Source organism: Triticum urartu, chromosome 7A (genome assembly GCF_056163025.1).
Source record: "Triticum urartu cultivar PI428250 chromosome 7A, HENAU_Tu73, whole genome shotgun sequence".
NCBI classification, from domain to species: domain Eukaryota; kingdom Viridiplantae; phylum Streptophyta; class Magnoliopsida; order Poales; family Poaceae; genus Triticum; species Triticum urartu.
In genome coordinates this window covers 531,784,673-531,807,963 of record NC_141879.1, presented here as the reverse complement: position 1 = coordinate 531,807,963, position 23,291 = coordinate 531,784,673, and the positions used below count along the sequence as shown (strand labels likewise).

General features: G+C 50.6%; 1 long non-coding RNA gene and 1 pseudogene across 1 annotated transcript; both read right to left on the bottom strand.

The window, feature by feature from the left end:
* Positions 1 to 180: 180 nt before the first annotated feature.
* Positions 181 to 1,003, bottom strand: LOC147960301 (uncharacterized; annotated as a pseudogene).
* A 6,160-nt stretch (positions 1,004 to 7,163) lies between these two features.
* On the bottom strand, positions 7,164 to 10,268 carry LOC147960300 (uncharacterized). The gene is made up of 3 exons (XR_015611802.1): positions 10,008 to 10,268; positions 8,750 to 8,824; positions 7,164 to 7,499 (listed from the first exon to the last, which is right to left on the bottom strand). It is a non-coding gene; the product is annotated as an uncharacterized LOC147960300 (long non-coding RNA).
* Positions 10,269 to 23,291: the final 13,023 nt, after the last annotated feature.

Genomic DNA, 23,291 nt, shown 5'->3' with positions numbered 1-23,291 from the left:
ATGTAGAAGCGCGCGTGTTGAGATAATAAGAAATAGTGGGGACCACTCTCTTAGGTACATAGGATGAGCTTTTTCATGGAAATCTTCTTTGCCCTTTTGCGTTTGGATATGTTGACATGTGCTAGCAAATCTTTGAATACAATTTCTTGCATTTTCTCCACCCTTCATGTTGGATTGTCTCTAATTTGTTTGAAATATTTCTTAGCAATGATAGTACTTATCACCAGCTTATTATCTCTCCTAGGCACACATGTGTGCACATCGTTGTACCACTGAACCAATAACTACTCAGATATGCTATTGATTGACCCATATATGCTCCATTGGCAACAAGGCCGGCTGCACTTGACACTCAGTCTCCTATTCTCATCTTTGAGAAATATCAAATGATGGAAATTATTCAGTCCATATTTCACTAGTGCATGTTTGGATTCTCTACCATCCATAAAAGCCATGCCAACTTCAAATTGTGGTGCATAAATCGTCATCATACACCTTATGGTTGGTTTTTCTCCTTATAACAACATGCATTGACCTCTCCATCACTAGCCTCATCCTAAGGAAGATTGTCACTTTCACAATAAGGGGCATCATCTGCATCGTCATCCAGCTTACATGTTTCTGGTACAATGAAATCCCCAGGAACATTGAAAGCTTTTGCATCTGCCTCCCCCAACATCTTCTTTCGCTCTTCTCCTTGAATTATTTAGCATATTTTATGCACTCAATGATTTATTCATCTTTAGCAAAATCGTTTCTCTCCGCTGGAGGCACAACATAGTCACTATCACTATCGCCATCTCGTGAAATCTCATTATCCTCAGTTGCAACTCATTTCCTCCTCTATCAAGTACAAACTTGCAGCCCCGAACACAGATAATTTTGGCATTGCATTGCACCTGCTTTGTCTGCACCTCCTCTCATGCATATGCTTTGTCCGCACCTCTTCTTCATGGCTTTGCTCTGAACTAGCTCCTTTCTTCTCCTCCACTGACAATTCCATTTTCCAACCACTTCCTTTAGAAAAAATCATCAACATGAATGATAGAAAAAACACACACACTGTTGGGAAACGTAGCATGCAATTTCAAAAAAATTCCTACGCTCACGCAAGATCTATCTATCTAGGAGATGCATAGCAACGAGAGGGGGGGAGTGTTTCCACATGCCCTCATAGATCGAAAGCGGAAGCATTTGACAACGCGGTTGATGTAGTCGAACTTCTTCTCGTTCCGACCGATCAAGCACCGAACGTACGACACCTCCAAGTTCTGCACACATTCAGCTCGATGACATCCCTTGAACTCTTGATCCAGGAAAGTGTCGAGGGAGAGTTATGTCAATACGACGGTGTGGTGACGGTGATGGTGAAGTGATCCACGCAGGGCTTCGCCTAAGCACTACGTGAATATGACCAGAGGCGTAAGCTGTGGAGGGGGGCGCCGCACACGTCTAACAATGTTTGTTGTGTGTTCTAGCGGTGCCCCCCATATATATATATATATATATATATATATATATATATATATATATATATATATATATAGGTTGGAGGGGAGGAGAGGCAGCCAAGGGGGCGCCCCAAGTAGGAGGGTCCTCCCAGTTCGGCCTCCCTCCTTTCCTATTCCTATTCGGAGTAGGAAGGAAAGAGGGGGAAGGGGGAATCCTATTCCATTTTCCTTTCCTTCTGCAATTTGGCTAGCCCGTATGGGGGGCACCAACCCCTTTGTGGCTGGTGTGTAACCCCTCTTGGCCCATTAGGCCCATATAGCTCGTCGGGGGTTGCCCGGAACCCCTTCCGGTGACCCGATACGTAGCCGGCACCCTCAGAACACTTTCGGTGTCTGAATACTATCGTCCTATATATGAATCTTTACCTCTCGACCATTTCAAGACTCCTCTTCATGTCCTTGATCTCATCCGGGACTCCGAACAACATTCGGTCACCAAATCACATAACTCATATAATACAAATTGTCATTGAACTCTAACCGTGCGGACCCTACGGGTTCGAGAACTATGTAGACATGACCGAGACACCTCTCCGGTCAATAACCAATAGCGGAACCTGGATGCTCATATTAGTTCCTACATATTCTACGAGGATCTTTATTGGTCAAACCGTAATGACAACATACATTATTCCCTTTGTCATCGGTATGTTACTTGCCCGAGATTTGATCGTCGGTATTTCCATACCTAGTTCAATCTCGTTACCGACAAGTCTCTTTAGTCATTCCGTAATGCATCATCCCGCAACTAACTCATTAGTCACATTGCTTGCAAGGCTTATTATGATGTTCATTATCGAGAGGGCCCAGAGGTACCTCTCCGATACTCGGAGTGATAAATCCTAATCTCGATCTATGCCAACCCAAAAAACACCTTCGGAGATACCTGTAGAGCATCTTTATAATCTCCCAGTTACGTTGTGATGTTTGGTAGCACCCAAGGTATTCCACCGGTATCCAGGAGTTGCATAATATCATAGTCAAAGGAATACGCATAAGTCATGAAGAAAGCAATAGCAATAAAACTTAACGATCATTATGCTAAGCTAACGGATGGGTCTTGTCCATCACATCATTCTCCTAATGATGTGATGCCGTTAATCAAATGACAAACATGTCTACGGTTAGGAAACTTACACTACAAAAAAAGACACATCCGTGACATTTTGGGCTGAACGAATTTTTTTTTCTGTCATACATATGACACTTCTATGACGATAATTGTGACAAAACCCGGTATCATCATAGATGTGGTGGGCTCCTACTTCTATGACAAAAAATCATGACAGAAAATGGGCTTTTCGTCCTAGGCAGGCCGGAGACGCAGCTCCATGACATTCTTTGGGCCGTCCATGACGGAAAAAACCGTGGTAGAAGCGAGGGGGAGGAAAATTTCGAGGAGTTCCTGGTTACGGTGGGAGGTCGGAGGCCGAGTGATGCGCGTTTCTCTCGTACATGTACGCGTGTGTGTGCGAGGCATTGGCTCTAACTGAACCCGAGCGAGGCGTTGGGCTCTAACTGAACCCGAGCGATTGCACTGCAGGCTATGCATTACTGAAACCGAGCAATCAATCGATGGCTGTTAACTGAACCCGATCGAGCAATTCCTTCGCTACTGCTGCTAACTGAAGCCGATCGATTGGATGAACAGTGAGCATTGCGCGCGGGGGGGGGGGGGGAGGGGGGGTGTTGGATGAACAGTGAGCGGTGGCGTTGCCTCTGGATGAACAGGACCCCGTGGTGTGGTGGAGGGCTGGATGAACAGTAGACGGTGGAGGGGTGCCCGTGGAGGGGTGGTTGAATAGGACCCCGTGGTGTGGAGGGCTGGATGAACAGTAGATGGTGGAGGGGTGCCCGTGGAGGGGTGGTTGAACAGTAGCTGGTGGAGTAGCGCGCGGTGGAGGCTAGATGAACAGGAGCCCGTGGAGGCTGGAGGAGGTCGACGGTGGAGATGAACAATATCCCGTGGAGTCCCGTTTTGCGGTACGCCACACCCCTCCTGATGAACAGGACCCCCGCTTCGAATAGCGCTCCAACACAAGTCCGTTTCCTCCGTTTTGCGGTACGCCACACCCCTCCCGATCAACAGGACCCCCATTTCGACCGTAGGAGGTCCGTTTCCTCCGTTTTGCGGTATGCCAGACCCATCCCGATGAACAGGATCCCGTTTTGAACGTGGCCGGTCGAACACAAGGCCGTTTCCTCTGTTTTGCGGTACGCCAGGTCTCGTTCCCATCGCCTGTTCCGTCCAAGCCCTCCCGATGAACACGACCACGCATTCCGTTCCAACCCAGCCGGTTGGTTCCCACGCGTTCCGTTGCCTCCCGATGAACACGACGCATTCCGTTGCCTCCCCATGAACACGACGCATTCCGTTGCCTCCCCATGAACATGAGGCATTCCGTTGCCTCCCCATGAACACGACGACGACGCTGTTTTCTCCGTTTCGACCCAGCCATGTACACGAACCCCGGCCATACGTATGCGCGAGTAGGCGTTCGAGACCCCGCCCGTATGTACACATACATGGACGTATTTTCTTTCTTGCACCCTGGCCGCTGTACGTACGTGTACATGCTACGTGCGCGCCTCTACTATGACACGTACACGCCTCTACTACGACACGTGCGCGCCTCTACATCCACCAGTATATATGTACGTACATGTTCGCGACCAGAATGACAACGCTACGTACGCTTCGACTAGGTGGGTCCCGACTATCAGGCACTTTCTTGCCTGCGAAGATGTAGCTGGTGGGTCCTAGCAGTCAGGGGGGCGAATCATTTTTTTTTTGCCCGGATGCACTTCTTTGCGTGCGAAGATGTAGCTGGTGGGTCCCAGCAGTCAGGGGGAAATATTTTTTTCACGAAATACAGTGGCTCGTCCGGTGGGTCCCAGCTGTCAGGTGGAGGAATCATTATTTTCCGCGTAATAAGGAGGCACTTCCTTGCTGCGGCCGTGGACCCAGCTGTCAGCCTCTCCACGTACAGTCCACGTCCGATGGAAATCGTTCCTTGACCACGTTGTCCACGCCGCGCCGAGAGCACCAGGGCGGTGGACGATGGCGAGGCCTAGGAAGGGGACGACGGGGAGCCGGGGAAGACGCGACAGTGGAAGCCCGCGCGGAGAGGAGTACGAGGGTTCACTGGTTCGGCTGCGGTGTGAGGTTGCCGTCGCCGTAGGGCCTGGCCAGCGGTGGGAATAGTAGGGGGCGGTGAGGCCTCCGTGGCAGCACAGCTGGCCACGGGAGGCAGGAGCATGCAGCATGACCGGCGCTGCTTTGGGCGGCTGGAGCAAGAAGACCAGAGGTTGAAGAAGCACTACGGCCGTTGGATGGACATCGTACGGTCACTGGAGCTAGAATCGTTCATATTGACTAAAGTTGACAAAGGCCCCCGTCCTAGTCAACTTAGTAGGCCCACAAGTTAGCCTCCCACCATGGTGGGTCCCAGCTAGCAGGGGGAGTATTCATTTTTTTGTGCGTAATAAGGAGGCACTTCCGGTGGATCTGAGCTGACAGTGGGGGGAACATTTTTTTCGCGAAATACGCTGGCCCGTCCGGTGGGTCCCAGCAGTCAGGGGGAAACATTTTTTCGCGAAATAAGGTGGCCCGTTCGGTGGGTCCCTGCTGTCAGGTGGAGGAATAATTATTTTGCGCGTAATAAGAAGGCACTTTCTTGCGGCCGCCTGGACCCAGCTGTCAGCCTCTCCACGTACAGTACTCTTCCAATGGTAGTCGGTCGTTGACCACGTTGACCACGCCGCGCCGAGAGCACCAGGGCGGTGGTCTGGACGACAGAGAGGCCTAGGAAGGGGACGACGCGGAGCCGGGGAAGACGCGGCAGTGGAAGCCCGCACGGAGAGGAGTACGAGGGTTCACTGGTTCGGCTGCGGTGTGAGGCTGCCGTCGCCGCAGAATAATAGGGGGTGTGGGTGAGTAGAGGGATGGCCCAGCCAGCAGTGGGAGTAGTACGGGGCGGTGAGGCCTCCGCGACATCACAGCCGACCACGGGAGGCAGGAGCACGCGACACGACCAGCGCTGCTTTGGGCGGCTAGAGCAAGAAGACCAGAGGTTGAAAAAGCACTACGGCTGTTGGATGGACATCGTATGATCACTGCAGCTAGAATCGTTTATATTGACTAAGTTGACAAAGCCCTTGGTACGCGTCAACTTAGTAGGCCCACAGCTCGGATTTGGCAAAGAACATATAGCCCATTTGCGATTTGTAAGAATGTACAACCCATTTTTTAATTATAATGGTATTTACTACAGCCCGTTTACAATTTGTTAAAAGTACAGCCCAACTTCTAGCTAGGACAATGATTAATAATTTCAAACAACCGCTCAAAACAGAATTCATAAAACATTCCCACGTTTTGATGGGATCCGAAATATTTTTATCCGAAATTTCTAGTCAGGTTAAATATAATTTCAAAATAAAGTTGTATTACGTTAAAATCCAATAAAATATTGCGAGCACAACAAGTAATGAAATTAAAATTTTCAAATTCCAAAAATAATATATTTTTCAAACTAATTACGTGTTTGGTGCATAGTAACTGTTCAGTTATTATAATTACATCCCATTTATTATTTTTTAAAGTCCATTTTCTTGTTAAGCCTAATGCATACCTCCTAGGAAAGTTTGCAGCCCAGTGGGGCAGAGAATAACAAGTTGACCCGGATATTGTGTACAATTGTCGGCCCAGTTGCATTGCTGATATTGAAAAAAGGCCTGTGTAGTACAGTACAACCTAACATGGTTACTCAGCCCACATTCAGCGACGCCGGAAAGGCCCAAACAAGGCTTCTATACAACTTTTTGAAGTCACTGAGCTCAATTAATAACTTAAGAAAAAAGTTAGATTACAGTGGAACCTAATTAAAAGCTGTCACGAGCAAATAAATAATTCAACGGGTCCCACTTGTGCGTGTGCGCATGTATGTGTGTGCGCGCGCGCGTGTGTGTGTGAGAGAGAGATAGAGAGAGAAACCTTTCGGTCGATGCTCGTAAATACATCTTTCAGCCATATGCATTGCTGATGCTCAGTAAAAACTTATATAGTTGACACAATCGTATAGAACATCATAACACACTGAACTTGCATACAAAAATTTCACGCAGGCGGCACAATCAGGATGGAAGCAGTGGATCGCTACGGGAAGGGATATGTTGAAACCAACGAAGTCGTACATAACGGTTCATCGTCTTTATCAATGACGGGGAAATATCTTGAATGTTGTGCAAAGAAAACAGACAGACAACACAACAAGTTCTGCTAGCACATTAAGTTGACGTACATCCCTTTCTAAAAAAAGTTCAGGTACAAAATTAGAACAGGTCACAATCAAATGTACTGGCATATCAGTGCTTCACACCCATAGCTCGGATTTAACTAGTATCTGACAAGATTCAGTTGTTACCTCAAATTAGAGCACATCCAGGCAGCCAGCCCTACCTCTTCTCCCAAAGAAGCAGTGGCCTCCGCCGCGCGATGGAGTAGGCCTTGTGCCATCCATCATTCCGAGCAACACAGGGAAAGTCTGACGTTGACTCCTGTAATGGACGTCGTTGTGACGCCCCCGATTTAATCGTACACTAATCATACACGCAAACGTGTACGATCAAGATCAGGGACTCACGGGAAGATATCACAACACAACTCTACAAATAAAATAAGTCATACAAGCATCATATTACAAGCCAGGGGCCTCGAGGGCTCAAATACAAGAGCTCAATCATAGACGAGTCAGCGGAAGCAACAATATCTGAGTACAGACATAAGTTAAACAAGTTTGCCTTAAGAAGGCTAGCACAAACTGGGATACAGATCGAAAGAGGCGCAGGACTCCTGCCTGGGATCCTCCTAAACTACTCGTAGTCGTCGTCAGCGGGCATCACGTAGTAGTAGGCACCTCCGGTGTAGTAGGGGTCGTCGTCGAAGGTGGCGTCTGGCTCCTGGGCTCCAACATCTAGTTGCGACAACTAGGTAGAAGGGATAGGGGGGAAAGAGGGAGAAAGCAACCGTGAGTACTCATCCAAAGTACTCGCAAGCAAGGAGCTATACTACATATGTATGCATTGGTATCAAATGGGATAAGGGTATCATATGTGGACTGAACTGCAGAAAGCCGGAATAAGGGGGGATAGCTAGTCCTTTCGAAGACTACGCTTCTGGCAGCCTCCGTCTTGCAGCATGTAGAAGAGATTAGACTGAAGTCCTCCAAGTAGCATCGCATAGCATAATCCTAACCGATGATCCTCCCCTCGTCGCCCTGTGAGAGAGCGATCATCGGTTGTATCTGGCACTTGGAAGGGTGTGTTTTATTAAGTATCCGGTTCTAGTTGTCATAAGGTCAAGGTACAACTCCAAATCGTCCTGTTACCGAAGATCACGACTATTCAAATAGATTAACTTCCCTGCAGGGGTGCACCACATACCCCAACACGCTTGATCCCATTTGGCTGGACACACTTTTCGGGGTCATGCCCGGCCGCGAAAGATCAACACGTCGCAGCCCCACCTAGGCACAACAGAGAGGTCAGCACGCCGGTCTAACCCTAAGCGCACAGGGGTCTGGGCCCATCGCCCTTAGCACACCTGCATGTTGCGAACACGACCGGAAGCAGAACTAGCCCCCTTAATACAAGAGCAGGCTTACGTTCCAATCCGGCACGCGCCACTCAGTCGCTGACGTCACGAAGGCTTCGGCTGATACCACGACGCCGGGATACCCATAACTACTCCCGCGTAGATGGTTAGTGCGTATAGACCAAATGGCCAGACTCAGATCAAATACCCAGATCTCGTTAAGCGTGTTAAGTATCCGCGAACGCCGACCAGGGCCAGGCCCACCTCTCTCCTAGGTGGTCTGAACCTGCCCTGTCGCTCCGCCTCAAAGTTCCACTCGCGGGTGCTCCTACGAGCCGACCCGTCTTTAATCACCACATGTATCAAGTATAAAGTACATAGTATAAACCCGCGATCACCTCCCGAGTGATCACGGCCCGATAGTATAGCACAGCAGACGGACAAGAAGGTAGGGCCACAGATGGAAATACTAGCATCCTATACTAAGCAAGTAGGATTGCAGGTAAAGGTATCAACAGTAGTAACAAGGACAGGCTATGCATCAGGATAGGAATAACGAAAGCAGTAACATGCTACACTACTCTAATGCAAGCAGTATAGACGAGAGTAGGCGATATCTGGTGATCAAGGGGGGGGGGCTTGCCTGGTTGCTCTGGCAAGAGAGAGGGGTCGTCAACACCGTAGTCGTACTGGGTAGCAGCGGCGTCGGCCTCGGTGTCTAGCGAGAGAAGAGGGGGAAGAAACAATAAATATAATGCAAGCATATGCATAGTGATGCATGATATGACAAGTAACGGCGTTAGAGGTGCCCTAACGCGGTAGTAGGTGATACCGGTGAAGGGGGATGACATCCGGGAAAGTACCCCCGGTGTTTCGCGTTTTCGGACCGGTGAACCGGAGGGGGAAAGTTGCATGTTCGCTTTGCTAGGGATGTGTGGTGGATAAACGGGCTGCGTATCCAGATTCGTCTCGTCGTTCTGAGCAACTTTCATGTATAAAGTTTTTTCATCCGAGCTACGGTTTATTTTATATTAATTTTAAAAGGATTTTATCATTTTCTAGAATTAACAGAATTAATTTAATCCTAAAATGCATTTATGACGTCAGCATGATGTGAGCATGACATCAGCAATCAAATGTGGACTTTGACTAGTCAACAGACCTCTGGTCCCAGATGTCATTCACTTAGACTAACTAATCCCGTGTAATTAGTTTAACTAAATAGATTAATTAAGTTAAGCTAATTAATCTAAGTTAATTAATTGATTAATTAAATTTATTTATTTATTTTAAATTCCTTTTTTTTTCTTTTGTTTTTGTTTTCGTTTCAGCGGGTGGGGCCCCTAGCCAGTGGCTCTGGTGAGCCATAGTTGGCGCGGGCGTCGGGCACATGCGCCTTGGCGTGGCCGAACCCGACTGAGCGCTGCGGTGCGCCGGGGGGCCACGGCGCTGGTCAGGAGGCCGGAGCGGCGGCCGCGGGGGCGAGGGGCGGCGCGGGGACACGACGACGGTGGCCGGCGAGCAGTTGCAGGGTGGAGCTGGCGGTGAGAGAGGGCCAGCAGCGGGCGCGGCTGGAGACTATGTGCGTGTGGGGGGTGGGGAGCTCGGGCGAACAGGGGCATGGCCGGCGTGGGGTAGCGAGCAGTGCGAGGCTGCACGGCGAGGGCGAGGCGGCATCAGTGGGGCGCGCGGGCGAGCAGGGAGGAGGGGCACCGAGCGCTGGGCGCGAGTGGGCCGCGCGCATGCACCGCGAGGAGGCCGGGGCGCGCAAAGACGCGGACGCGGCGTGCGTGTAGAGGGGCGCGGAGGACCATGGCGAGGCGCAGGGCCGAGCGCGGTCGGCGCGCGGTGGACGGCGCCGGCGACAGAGAACGAGGGGAGAGAGGGAGGACGGGGCTCACCGAGCCCTGTAGATGAGCAAAGCCGGCTCGAGGAGGAGTCGGGGCTGGCGCGACGGGGCGGAGAAGTTCCAGGCGACGAGCAGCGACGGCAGGGTGGTCCGGCGACGGTGAGGCCTTCGGGCAGCGGCGCATCCAGATCGGAGAAGAGGGGGAGGCGAGGCGGTCCGGCGATGGGCGGCGGGGCGGCGCGCATGGGGTCGAGGGGCGAGGGGATCGGGATCCCGATCCAGATCCAGAATGACGAGGGGGAGTGGGGGCGAGTGGGTGTCGGTGGGGCTGGGGTTTCGGGGCAGTGGGGGGATAAGGGCGCGGTGGGGTGGGCCGGCCTGGCGGCCCGGTGGGTAGTGGCCCTAGGGGGGGCACGGTGGCCAGCTGGGCCATTCGGCCCAGTTGAGGGGGGGCTTACTCTTTTTTTTTGTTTTTATCTATTTGCATTTCTGCTTTTAAACCTTTTAAACTATTTAGACATTTTATAAAAATGTGTTTGCTGCCCCATAATTACCTGTGTAATATTTGGCAACCACCGAACATTTTTGTTTCAATTTTTGAAAACTTTTATTGCCGACATTAATTTTAATTTTAAATTTGAAGTTGACGCGGTTTGAACTAACGGGCGTTTAGCAACAGTAATCGGGATGACATGGCATGATTAGCGTGGGATTTCTGTAGCAAGATTATCCGGGCGTTACAAATCTCCTCCACTACAAGAAATCTCGTCCCGAGATTTAGGAGGTAGAAGGAAACAGTGCGGGGTATTCATCACGAAGACGATCCTCGCGTTCCCAGGTGGCTTCGTCTTCAGAGTGATTCGACCACTGGACCTTGAGGAACTTGATCGCCTTCTGACGTGTGCGGCGTTCAGCTTGGTCAAGAATGCGGACCGGATGCTCTTTATAGGAGAGGTCTTGTTGCAATTCAAGCACTTCATGATCCACTGCTCGGATTGGGTCCTTGAAGCAGCGTCGAAGCTGCGACACGTGGAATACATCGTGAACCTGAGAAAGGTTCGGCGGAATCTCCAGTTGATATGCCACCTTTCCACGCCTTTCGAGAATAGTGAAAGGACCAATATAGCGGGGAGCTAGCTTTCCTTTGATCCCGAAGCGGTGTGCACCCTTCATTGGTGTAACTCGAAGATAAGCCTTTTCGCCAGGTTGATAGACCATGTCTTGGTGATGACGGTCATACTGACTTTTCTGACGTGACTGAGCAGTCTTGAGATTCTCGCGAATAATGCGAACTTGTTCTTCGGCCTGTTGGATAATATCCGGACCGAAGAGTGGACATTCCCCAGTTTCTGACCACTTCAGAGGGGTTCGACACTTTCGTCCATATAGCACTTCGAAGGGGCACATCTTCAGACTAGCTTGATAGCTATTATTATAAGAGAACTCGGCATATGGAAGAGATTCCTCCCATTTCTTGCCGAATGATATTACACAAGCTCGAAGCATGTCTTCGAGAACTTGGTTGACACGTTCAACCTGTCCTTGCGACTGAGGATGAAATGCAGTACTGAACGACAGATGAGTTCCCAAAGCTTCTTGGAAACTCGCCCAAAACCTTGAAGTGAATAAACTGCCACGGTCTGAACTGATAACCAGTGGGATACCGTGAAGTGAAACAATTCTGGCCATGTAGAGAGTAGCAAGCTGACTAGCAGTGATTGTCTCTTTGACCGCCAGAAAATGGGAAACTTTGGAAAGCCGGTCAATGAAGACAAGAATAGCATCATTACCTTTCTGAGATTTGGGAAATCCAGTGACGAAGTCCATTTCAACATGGTCCCATTTCCATTCAGGAATAGAGATAGGTTGCAGAGTTCCAGCAGGCCTTTGATGCTCTGCTTTGATTCGGCGACAAACGTCACACTCATCAACATAACGAGCAATGTCCTGCTTCATATTAGACCACCAGAATCTTTGACGAATATCCTGGTACATCTTTGTACTACCAGGATGGATGGACAGAGGCGTATCATGAGCTTCTTGCATAACCCTTTTAGTCTTATCCAGGTTTTTCTTCGAACATGGTACCACTAGGCGGCCTTTGAAATACAAGGCGCCATCGTCAGCAACAGTGAAGAATGAGGGCTTTTTTTTTGAGGTCGCGCTTAATCTTGAGGACTTCATCGTCACATTTTTGTATCCATTTGATGGTGTCCACAAGATCTGGTTTCGCAACCAGGGTATTGAGAGAACCCTTGGAAACAACATGGAGGTTCCGTTTGGGGAAACCTTCAGGAGGGGGAGCGAGTGATCCGGAGGAACAATATGGAGGTTCAGCCTTTTAAATTCTTCGGCAAGCGAGGGCTGAACTTTGTGGACCTGGAGGTGGTTGCAGTAAGACTTGCGGCTCAAGGCATCAGCCATTACATTAGCCTTGCCGGGGGTATAGGATATACCCACGTCAAAGTCTGCAACAGTCTCCATCCATCTTTGCTGGCGTAGGTTCAAATCTGGCTGAGTAAACAGATACTTCAGACTTTGATGGTCGGTGAAGATCTCGCAACGATTACCGAGAAGGTAATGTCGCCACTGCTTCAGTGCATGAATGACAGCAGCAAGCTCGAGGTCATGAACTGGGTAGTTTTCTTCGTGAGGGCGCAGTTGACGAGAGGCATAAGCAATCACTCTACGCTCTTGCATTAGGACACAGCCTAATCCTTGACGGGAAGCGTCGCAGTAAATGACGAAGTCCTTCTTAGTATCAGGTGGAGCAAGTACGGGGGCAGAAGTCAACTTGTCTTTGAGCGCCTGGAAACTTTCCTGACACTTGTCTGTCCAGTCAAACTTGACACCCTTATGCAACAGATTAGTCAGAGGCCTAGCAATCTTGGAGAAGTTCTCGACGAATCGACGGCAATAGCTGGCGAGGCTAAGAAAACTTCAGACTTGCTTCACATTCTTCGGAGGAGTCCAATCGAGAATAGCTTGAACTCGTTCAGGGTTGACGGCAATACCATTCTTGGAGATGACATGCCCAAGATAGGTTACTTCGGGGAGCCAGAATTCACACTTGGAATACTTAGCATACAGTTGATGCTCTCGAAGCTTTTCTAGCACCAGACGAAGATGTCCAGCATGTTCTTCCTCGTTCTTGGAAAATACAAGGATATCGTCCAGATAAACCACGACGAACTTGTCGAGGTAATCCATGAATATATAGTTCATCAGACGAGAGAAGGTGGCGGGAGCATTCGTTAAGCCGAATGACATGACGGTGTACTCGTATGATCCATACCGAGTCACGAAGGCGGTTTTTGGGATGTCCTCCTCACGAACACGGATCTGGTGGTAACCCAACCTCAAGTCGAGTTTGGAGAACACTGATGAGCCAACCAGTTGATCATAAAGATCATTGATCCGAGGAAGAGGGTATTTATTCTGAATGGTAGCTTGGTTTATAGGACGGTAGTCTTGGACCAATCGGTTTGTCCCATCCTTCTTCTTAACAAAGAGAGAAGGTGCTCCCCAAGGAGAGCAACTTGGGCGAATGAAACCTTTGACAAGAGATTTGTCGATTTCCTCCTTAAGCTCAATGAGTTCATGCGGCGGCATCTTGTAGGGTCGTTTAGCTATAGGGGTAGTGCCGGGTTTCAAGTCGATGATGAATTCGACAGCTCTAGCAGGAGGAATCCCTGGAAGTTCTTCTGGGAAGACGTCTTGGAATTCACGAACGACGAGAATGTTTTCAATGCCCTCGAGTGGTGCAGCGTTCAACGCGTTCAAGGCATAAAGTCGTGCCTCGGCGTTCTGAACTAGATGAGCTTGGTAAGCTATTATTTCGTCAGAAGGGTGTAGCAGATGGACGACCTTAGTGGCGCAAACTATAGAAGCAGTATGCGCTTTCAACCAATCCATTCCCAGAATGAGGTCGATGCTACAGGACTTTAGTACGATGGGGGAGGCAAGGAATTCCAGTCCTTCAATTTCAATGGGAACGTTGTGACTAACCATAGAGGTTTGACACTGGCCCGCAGGGGTGTGTACCACAATCGCATTGTTCATCTCTTTGTATTTGATGCCATGCATGAATGCAAACTCAGCTGATATGAAAGAATGTGATGCTCCTGTATCAAATAAAATAGATGCTGGTACTGAATTTACGAGGAGTGTACCCATCACGGTAGCAGGCTGGTCTAGAACTTCATTGAGATCAACATGGTTGGCATGAACACGACCATAAGACTTGGCACTATTGTTGCGAGGCTGGTTGCTTCCACGGCCAGTTGCTGGGAGGGCCAGTTGATTCTGGTTCTGATTGCAATCCCTAGCACGGTGACCTGGTTGTCCACACTTGTAGCAGAGACCATTATTGGGAGTGGGAACAGGAGCTTGTGGTGGTGGAGCTGGAAGTCTTGTCTGCCTAGTTGGAGGAGTAGGCAGACGAGGTGCAGCATAGGTCTGCCTTGGGGCAGGTGCATTTGGCTGGTACATACTGTTGGGAATCCATATCTTACGCTTCTGTGAAGGCGGGCCCGAAGATGAGCCCGTGTCACGGTTGCGCCTGTGAGAGCCCTGGTATTCCTGCAGACCAGTTTCGACATTGATGGCCTTGTTCACCAGGGTGGCGAAATCAGCAAAGTCATGCACTAGAAGTGCGAGCTTGATGTCAGCTTGAAGGCCATCACGGAACTTCTCCTGTCTACGTGCATCAGTTGCAATGTCTTCTTCAGCATAGCGGGACAAGTCAAGAAACTCCCGCTGGTAAGCTTCCACAGTTTTGTTGCCTTGGGTGAGGTTGCGGAACTCACGCTTCTTCCGGTCCATGACTCCTTGAGGGATGAAGCAAGCACGGAAGACAGCTTGGAAGTCTGGCCAGGTGATGATTGTTCCAGCTGGCAGAGTACGCCTGTGGCTGTCCCACCATTGAGCCACGGGTCCTTTCAGGAAGAAGGAAGCAAAGGTGACATAGCTGGAAGGGGCTACATCAGCAGACTCCATCTCATAGGTGATGTCACGGAGCCAGTCGTCAGCATCCAGAGGCTGAGTTGAGCTGCGGTACACGGTTCGGTTGAGGCGCATGAAATCTTGCAGAGTCACTTGGGTTGGCTGCTGGTTCATATTGGGGCGAGGAAACTGAGCCATAATATTCTCCATGAACTGACGATTCAGCTCAAACTGTTGCATCATCCCAGCCATGTACTCAGGCGGTGGTGGGGCGTTGCCACCACGACCACGACCACCTGGTCTAACCATCCTGCTAATATTTAACAGGGGTAGTTCAGCATTGAGGAATTGCAAAAAAAAACAAGAATCATTCATGATGAAACATGCACAACGAACGTAGCACGATAGATACTACATAGTAGTCGGCATATCTTACAAAAGAGATCATGCATAGAGTTCGTTACACAGTGTTCAGTACATAGGCTAAGACATCATAGGCGGCACACAGGCTCGCGGCGAATGCAGCTAACACTAATAAGCAAGTCTACGTCAGTCCCATGCGGTATTGCGGAGGTAGGTGTAGCCCGACAGCTGGTAGTGACGCGAAGGGAAGACCTCCACGCGAGTAGCCTGGGGTCCGCGGATACTCTGGTGCGGAACCCGATGCACAGGTGGCAGGAGAGGACCCAATGCAGGAGAGTAGCCTCCCACATCTGGCCAGCCGACGCCCTGGGGCATCACGGTCCGGGCAGGGTAGATCGCAGAACGCGACAGATCACCAGAGTGGACAGAGGGGTGCAACAGCGTCAGAGCACGATACAGGTGTTGACGGGTGGTGTACAACTCGTGGCGAAGAGCTCGGTTAGCTCTATCCAGCCCATCAGCATGCAGAACCAGGTTCTGATGGTAGAAGGGATCTCGGGTGACAGTGGAGTAGGCAGCAGTGTAGTATCCCTCCGCACCAACATCGGATGCGATAGCAATGTGCCTGAAGGGGGAGGTGTCCAACTCCTGATACTCTCCACGAAGACGTGTCAGAGCAGCATAAGCAGCATCGTGGACCGCCATGTCGATGGTCACTCCAACACCATGAGCAGTGTGCAGCACGGTAGTGGAGTCATACTCCCGAGAGTAGAGGTGGACGATGGCACGGTACTGCTCCTGGTTGAAGTCCTGATACTCCTCATAGACGGTGTACTCAGGGTGCCAGCGATAACCCAGATAGGTCATCATCTCAACCAACACAACAGGTGATCCTGAGGCACCAATGGCCGTCGTGTGGCGCACGACCTGCCTCGTGGGTTCCATCTGAAAACAAAGATGTTTTCACAGGAGTCAAATGACAATGCGGATAATGTTCAGATACTACTCTAAAGAATAACTAGGGCTTATCCAACTTCGGGGTGAACGTGGTCACGGGATCCTAGTGTTAGAGTTAGTAAAATCGTTTAACCCGAGTAGGAGAGAGTTCAGAGTCCCAGAGTAAAGGTCGAGGAGTAAAAGATCCTAGTACCACCCGATGGCGACGTGGGCCCGTAAGGCACACAGCCAAGTTAGTAAAAGTTTTTGCAATGTCTAGACTCGACTTCGGCCAAGGGGTGTGGAAGGGGGGTTCCTATAGGCAGTCGGCTCTGATACCAACTTGTGACGCCCCCGATTTAATCGTACACTAATCATACACGCAAACGTGTACGATCAAGATTAGGGACTCACGGGAAGATATCACAACACAACTCTACAAATAAAATAAGTCATACAAGCATCATATTACAAGCCAGGGGCCTCGAGGGCTCGAATACAAGAGCTCGATCATAGACGAGTCAGCGGAAGCAACAATATCTGAGTACAGACATAAGTTAAACAAGTTTGCCTTAAGAAGGCTAGCACAAACTGGGATACAGATCGAAAGAGGCGCAGGCCTCCTGCCTGGGATCCTCCTAAACTACTCGTGGTCGTCGTCAGCGGGCATCACGTAGTAGTAGGCACCTCCGGTGTAGTAGGGGTCGTCGTCGAAGGTGGCGTCTGGCTCCTGGGCTCCAACATCTGGTTGCAACAACCAGGTATAAGGGATAGGGGGGAAAGAGGGAGAAAGCAACCGTGAGTACTCATCCAAAGTACTCGCAAGCAAGGAGCTATACTACATATGTATGCATTGGTATCAAATGGGATAAGGGTATCATATGTGGACTGAACTGCAGAAAGCCGGAATAAGGGGGGATAGCTAGTCCTTTCGAAGACTACGCTTCTGGCAGCCTCCGTCTTGCAGCATGTAGAAGAGATTAGACTGAAGTCCTCCAAGTAGCATCGCATAGCATAATCCTAACCGATGATCCTCCCCTCGTCGCCCCGTGGGAGAGCGATCATCGGTTGTATCTGGCACTTGGAAGGGTGTGTTTTATTAATTATCCGGTTCTAGTTGTCATAAGGTCAAGGTACAACTCCAAATCATCCTGTTACCGAAGATCACGGCTATTCGAATAGATTAACTTCCCTGCAGGGGTGCACCACATACCCCAACACGCTTGATCCCATTTGGCCGGACACACTTTTCGGGGTCATGCCCGGCCGCGAAAGATCAACACGTCGCAGCCCCACCTAGGCACAACAGAGAGGTCAGCACGCCGGTCTAACCCTAAGCGCACAGGGGTCTGCGCTCATCGCCCTTAGCACACCTGCACGTTGCGAACGCGGCCGGAAGCAGAACTAGCCCCCTTAATACAAGAGCAGGCTTACGTTCCAATCCGGCGCGCGCCACTCAGTCGCTGACGTCACGAAGGCTTCGGCTGATACCACGACGCCAGGATACCCATAACTACTCCCGCGTAGATGGTTAGTGCGTATAGACCAAATGGCCAGACTCAGATCAAATACCCAGATCTCGTTAAGCATGTTAAGTATCCGCGAACGCCGACCAGGGCCAGGCCCACCTCTCTCCTAGGTGGTCTGAACCTGCCCTGTCGCTCCGCCTCAAAGTTCCACTCGCGGGCGCTCCTACGAGCCGACCCGTCTTTAATCACCACATGTATCAAGTATAAAGTACATAGTATAAACCCGCGATCACCTCCCGAGTGATCATGGCCCGATAGTATAGCACAGCAGACGGACAAGAAGGTAGGGCCACAGATGGAAATACTAGCATCCTATACTAAGCAAGTAGGATTGCAGGTAAAGGTATCAACAGTAGTAACAAGGACAGGCTATGCATCAGGATAGGAATAACGAAAGCAGTAACATGCTACACTACTCTAATGCAAGCAGTATAGAGGAGAGTAGGCGATATCTGGTGATCAAGGGGGGGGGGCTGGCCTAGTTGCTCTGGCAAGAGAGAGGGGTCGTCAACACCGTAGTCGTACTGGGTAGCAGCGGCGTCGGCCTTGGTGTCTAGCGAGAGAAGAGGGGGAAGAAACAATAAATATAATGCAAGCATATGCATAATGATGCATGATATGACAAGTAACGGCGTTAGAGGTGCCCTAACGCGGTAGTAGGTGATACCGGTGAAGGGGGATGACATCCGGGAAAGTACCCCCGGTGTTTCGCGTTTTCGGACCGGTGAACCGGAGGGGGAAAGTTGCATGTTCGCTTTGCTAGGGATGTGTGGTGGATAAACGGGCTGCGTATCCAGATTCGTCTCGTCGTTCTGAGCAACTTTCATGTATAAAGTTTTTTCATCCGAGCTACGGTTTATTTTATATTAATTTTAAAAGGATTTTATCATTTTCTAGAATTAACAGAATTAATTTAATCCTAAAATGCATTTATGACGTCAGCATGATGTGAGCATGACATCAGCAATCAAATGTGGACTTTGACTAGTCAACAGACCTCTGGTCCCACATGTCATTCACTTAGACTAACTAATCCCGTGTAATTAGTTTAACTAAATAGATTAATTAAGTTAAGCTAATTAATCTAAGTTAATTAATTGATTAATTAAATTTATTTATTTATTTTAAATTCCTTTTTTTTCTTTTGTTTTTGTTTTCGTTTCAGCGGGTGGGGCCCCTAGCCAGTGGCTCTGGTGAGCCATAGTTGGCGCGGGCGTCGGGCACATGCGCCTTGGCGTGGCCGAACCCGACTGAGCGCTGCGGTGCGTCGGGGGCCACGGCGCTGGCCAGGAGGCCGGAGCGGCGGCCGCGGGGGCGAGGGGCGGCGCGGGGACACGGCGGCGGTGGCCGGCGAGCAGTTGCAGGGTGGAGCTGGCGGTGAGAGAGGGCCAGCAGCGGGCGCGGCTGGAGACTACGCGCGTGTGGGGGGTGGGGAGCTCGGGCGAACAGGGGCATGGCCGGCGCGGGGTAGCGAGCAGTGCGAGGCTGCACGGCGAGGGCGAGGCGGCATCAGTGGGGCGCGCGGGCGAGCAGGGAGGAGGGGCACCGAGCGCTGGGCGCGAGTGGGCCGCGCGCGTGCACCGCGAGGAGGCCGGGGCGCGCAAAGACGCGGACGCGGCGTGCGTGTAGAGGGGCGTGGAGGACCATGGCGAGGCGCAGGGCCGAGCTCGGTCGGCGCGCGGTGGACGGCGCCGGCGACAGAGAACAAGGGGAGAGAGGGAGGACGGGGCTCACCGAGCCCTGTAGATGAGCAAAGCCGGCTCGAGGAGGAGTCGGGGCTGGCGCGACGGGGCGGAGAAGTTCCAGGCGACGAGCAGCGACGGCAGGGTGGTCCGGCGACGGTGAGGCCTTCGGGCGGCGGCGCATCCAGATCGGAGAAGAGGGGGAGGCGAGGCGGTCCGCCGATGGGCGGCGGGGCGGCGCACACAGGGTCGAGGGGCGAGGGGATCGGGATCCCGATCCAGATCCAGAACAACGAGGGGGAGTGGGGGCGAGTGGGTGTCGGTGGGGCTGGGGTTTCAGGGCAGTGGGGGGATAAGGGCGCGGTGGGGTGGGCCGGCCTGGCGGCCCGGTGGGTAGAGGCCCTAGGGGGGGCGCGGTGGCCAGCTGGGCCATTCGGCCCAGTTGAGGGGGGGGCTTGCTCTTATTTTGTTTTTATCTATTTGCATTTCTGCTTTTAAACCTTTTAAACTATTTAGACATTTTATAAAAATGTGTTTGCTGCCCCATAATTACCTATGTAATATTTGGCAACCACCGAACATTTTTGTTTCAATTTTTGAAAACTTTTATTGCCGACATTAATTTTAATTTTAAATTTGAAGTTGACGCGGTTTGAACTAACGGGCGTTTAGCAACAATAATCGGGATGACATGGCATGATTAGCGTGGGATTTCTGTAGCAAGATTATCCGGGCGTTACAGTCGTCAACGGACCCTGGCACCAGCGGCGGCGGCAGGACTTCGATTGATGGATTGACCACTTCTTCAACATGCACGAACACTCGATACAGGTACATCCCTAATGTGGTCCGCCGCGGCCTTGGTGGTGACGAATAGTACAACCCCGGTTCCTGCACCGGTATCTCAACACCAATCACCTTCTGTATGGTGGACGTCTTCTTCATCCATGCCATAACCATCAGAGCCCAGCTGTCTGGAGGAACAAACATACTTATGAGCTCACCTCCAAGGTCGTTGGTAAGCTCATTCATGGACTCGCTGTTCCAAGCACGTCGAGGCATGCCGTGGAAGGTAAGCTTTGTTAAAAACTCAAGCTCAGAGGGAACCGATCCCCATCCTGGGTGCTACCGATCAGAGCTCACCAGCGTGCCATTGCAGAACAAACGCCGGGAAGATTCGAACACATGACTGCAGTCGAAAGTGAACCTGACGAAGAAATCAGCCGGTGGCGGACAGACTTCGACGAGCAAGTCACTTATTTGGATGCCGTGCGCAATGCCAAGAGCTTTGACAAGGTCGTCCGGTGAGACGGGAGGCCGGTCGCCGTTAATGGTTACCATTAGCACTTTGCCGGCAAACTGGTCGTCAAGCGCCGCCATGCCACTGTTGAGCAACAACACGCAGCGACCGAAGGCAGGACTAACCAAATTCTCGTGCATGCCCAATCAACGCCCTGTCGCGATGCATGCAGTGGTCATTCAGGTGCATCAAGGACGACATGCAAATCGTTCCACACTTGAGAAGAGGAAAAATGGAAAGGTAGAACGCGACAGCAGAGGAAGAGAACGCTGGCTAACGAGGCTGGGAGGGGATCGAGCAGGAAGTTAATGCTCCAGGCCTAAAGGTTTTGGGAAAACCTGATTTTCATAAGGTGACTTATACTCACCTAAACGGAGGGAGTATTCCTTAACCAGAGAATGTTGTGTCTCCCACTCACGCGCTCAAAAAAACTACGACACATTTTTATCTGTTTGCATAGGTCCCACCTATCAGGAAGGATGGGCACGTATACGAACAGGTACGACTCATCATTCTACCCGCATAGCCTTTTCGTTTAGTCTACCTAGCCGTCTAATCAACTGCCTACACGCTACTTCTCCCATTTACTTCTCCATCGGGAACCGATTCTCCTCGGCTTCTTCACCTCCCCTTCGTCTTCATTTGCATCCAAACCCCACTGCGTTCACATTGTTTTAACCTCTTCAAATAATCATCTACTACTTCAGTTAGACTAGCCATCTAATCCTAATTCTCCAAACCATAGCCCTCCGTTCCAGGGGTTCCAAATGGCGGAAGAGATCGAGATGCAGGTTTTTAGTGTCCAACATGTCCTCGTCGAAGGCTTGATGCGCATAGTTGCCACCGTCACCGTCCACCCAAGGGTTGTTCGGCAGTGGATCAACAATGTATCCAACTCCCTCGAAAAGGTAGAGACGAGGGTCATCGGTCTCGACGCAGAGTACACAGAGCGTGCCCCTGGGAAGATCCAGCGCGCCACCGTCCTTCAGCTGTGCCACGAAGATGATGTTTTGGTGTGCCACATCATACACTCGCCCTCCATACCACATGAGCTTCACGATTTCTTGTCTCGGGAGGACGTATACTTCTGTGGGGCAGCCATCGAAGGGGAAAAACAGAAGCTGGAGCCATACAACCTTGATTTGAAAATCATCGCTGACCTACAAACCAGAATCAAAATTCCTGTAGAATATTGTGATAAATAGACACCATCCCTATTCGATGTAGCAAATTTTGTGCTCGGTACAAATCTTCAGAAGGGTGACGAGACGATGGCATTAAGGTCATCTGGATGGGAGAATTATCCCTTGACGTACGAGCGAATAAAATATGCTGCCCTCGATGCCCGTGTGAGTTTCGAGATAGCTGCAAGGTCCAAAGAGCTTGTTGCGAAGCCGTCTCCCACAGAGAATGAGAACAAGAAGAAGAAGAAGAAGAAAAGGCTGCACCAGCAGGAGGGCATCATGGATGGATGAACTATTTCCTCTCTTGTAAAAAAATTATTCCCTCTCGGTGTATATTGATATAGATGGACTATTTCGATGGTGTGCATGTCTTTGGAACAGAGTAGTAGAGTGGGTCCGCTTGACTATAAGGAACTATTTATCCGCATATATAGCTTTCTATGCTACTCCTTCCAGTGATCGGTATGCAGTGCATGTGTCCGTAGACATGACAGCTTGTCCATGGAAGTTCAACGACGGCGACCATCACGTTTCATCTCGCGATTCCTACGACGCCTCTCCAACCCACGGCACCACGCCCCCCCGACGTGCGCCTCACCCCTCTCGGCCGCACCACCCCTCTGCCTTTGTGTGCATGACATGTGGGCCACCTAAAATGCGGCGAGCATCAAGTTTCTACCACAGCCACCCGCGATTCCCTCGACGCCGCTTGAACCCATGAAACCACACGTCCCCCGACCTGCGGCTCACCCCTCTTGGCCCCACTGCCCCTCTGCCTACGGGAGCATTACATGTGGACCAGTCACCTATCGGTTCCACATGTTATTGACTCAAAGGTAGGTGTAGTAAGGCGCTGAAGCTCAGTCCCGACGGCCCTGAGAGGGAAATGTAACTCCCGCACCAGGGCTTGTGGTGCTCCCGCAGCACGAACTCGTGCCAAACTCGAGATTTGTTTCTTTACTATACATGCACGCAACGAATTAATGGACATTGTAATCTCAACATGTGATGGGGAGCTCTAAATTTGAATTTGAAACTTATAAAACGAAAAGATTCAAAACAAATAAACTGGGAAAGAGGGAGTATATCGTAGGATGTGTCCCATACAAAATAAGTCCCCTGGTTTGTCACCGCGAAGATGCGGTTAGAAAGGAGCACAACGTCTTCCTACTCGTACGGCAACAAATCGGCCGCAGACAGCATGGTCCGCCTTTGACCGCCATGTGCAAGGTTCGTGCTATCTTATTCAATCTCACCGTGGTTCCATCGTACCAATTCATGCGGTGGCCCGTTGCATGGCTGATCCCAATGTTGGACAAAGGTTCTACGGGAACGGTGTCACTGTTGTAAATGTTGTGCAAATTGATGTTGGTACCCTCCCGTACATATGCAAGCCAA